Here is a 2,249-nt window from a genome sequence, read left to right on the forward strand (position 1 = left end):
CCTGTTATGCTTCTCCATGTTCTGTACAATCAGACACAATTCTAAAACTAAGGTTCCCATCTCATCCCAGAAATTTGCAGAGCTACAAGGCAGCTCACACTTTCAGGACAAGCCTACTGACCCATTGAAAGCAAGTGCAGCTTCTGTGGTTATTCCAGGGCTGTGAACTTTTCGGTACACATTCAGGGCCCTTACCTTGACCACAGACTCTTTCAGGACTTACAGGCAGCTAGTTGCCAGGCAGTGTGTAGGTTTCACATCTGCTTCTTTTCTCACTGAACTATTCCAGGTATAATTTTCTTTAGAGCACATTAGGGTAGGGATATTTGGGGCTACTGTGAGCCCACAGCTGCGGATACCATTTTTAAAAGGTCTATTTCAACGATTCCCTGGGCTAGTTTAAAGTCCAAATGCAGGTAATCATAAAATAATTGATCCCTTCTAGAGCCCAGGAGTTTAGCCATTCCCTCCCACTCATATTATAACCATAAAGTAGAAAATTACTAACAGTTATGTTTGACTAATGTCCAACAGACATGACAAGGTCATGTGTTTAATAATCTTTGAAGGAAATAGTCTGTGAAATGTAGAGATAGTTTTAATTGAGAAAATAGAAATGAAAACATTAGAGGGAAAGATAAGGCTAAATCTTCCTGAACACTCATCCAATGAGGAAAAGGGAGGAAGGGGCATGTATCTGGGCAAACAATTGGTCCTCTGTGCTCCACCAGGAATCTGTCATTTTAGGGTGTTGCACTGTGATGGTTTGAATGCGAATGGCCCCACAGGCTCATATATTTGTCTGCTTGGTCTCCTGCTAATGAACTTAAGGGGGGATAGGAGGTATGGCCTTATTGGAGAAGGTGTATCTCTGGAGATGTGGTTTTGACTCTGCCTCTGCTGTCTGTTTGTCTGTCTCTGTGTCTCTTCCTGTCTTTCTCTGTCTGCTGCCTGTGAACACTGCTCCAGTGCCCTGCTTGTCTGCTTCTTTCTGTGATGCTAATGAACTCCCTCTCTAAAACTCTAAGCAAACCCACAATAAAATGCTTTCTTGTATAAGAATTGCCTTGGTCATAGTGTCTTTTCACAATAGAACAGGAGCTAAGACACCTTCCCTTTCAAGGCCATATCATACTTTCACTTTTGCTAGTCCTGAGTTTCCAGTGCTCTAATCATAAAGTAAGGGTCCATGTTTCTCACACAGTGCAATCAGAATTCTAGCAAACAGAACTATGAATCTTTCCCCAAAATCCTCATTCAAGATTCCTCCTCTGAGTAACTATCCAATGTGAGAACCCTACCTCTGCTGTACTTAGGTCAGCTCCTGCAGAAAACTGATATTAATAGATACAAAACAGGATGCATAACAAGACTATGGTTTGACACCATTATATGCATGCTAGATAGGTTTGAATAATGTCATGCATATGGGGTGAGTGTATATTTTCATTATTTATTAATGGATGATTGCAAATTTTTTTGTTTGTTTTTCAAGACAGGGTTTCTCTGTGTAGACCTGACTGTCCTGGAACTCACTTTATAGACCAGACTGGCCTCAAACTCAGAAATCTGCCTGCCTCTGCCTCCCAAGTGCTAGGATTAAAGGTGTGTGCCACCACTGCTTGGTCTACAATTTTCATCATATCATAAATAATTGAAATAAGCATTGCTTCACTGAAGCTATAACCAGATTCTTTTCTTCTGAAGTTCCAGAGAGGACTGTCACTGGGAAGAAGTTTAATGTGGAAATGGACACTACAAAGCAAGGGTTTGAAATTAAAGGATGGACTACAAAACATCATATGCACAAAATTAAACAAAAACAAAACATTATGTGCAGGGTAGCCACTGTCTGTAAGACTAGTCCAATGGAGCTTATTTCTACAAAATAAGTTCAAGTCCTGTATTTTTTTATTAGATATTTTCTTTATTTACATGTAAATTTCTCCATTCCCAGTTTCCCCTCCAACAAAGAAACAAACAAGAACAACAAAAACAAACCCCTGTTGCCTCCCCACTCCCCATGCCTGCCACCCCACCCTCTCCCACTTATTGGCCCTGGCATTCCCCTATACTGGGGCACAGAACTTTCACAGGGCCGAGCTCCTCTCCTCCTATTGATGATCAAATTGCAATCCTCTACTATACACTATCAAATTGCAATCCTCTACTATACACATGTTGCCAGAACAATCAGACCCCTCCATGTGCGGTCCTTGGTTGGTGGTTGAGACCCTGGGAGCTCTGAG

Source organism: Mastomys coucha, chromosome X (assembly GCF_008632895.1).
Source record: "Mastomys coucha isolate ucsf_1 chromosome X, UCSF_Mcou_1, whole genome shotgun sequence".
Lineage (NCBI taxonomy): Eukaryota > Metazoa > Chordata > Mammalia > Rodentia > Muridae > Mastomys > Mastomys coucha.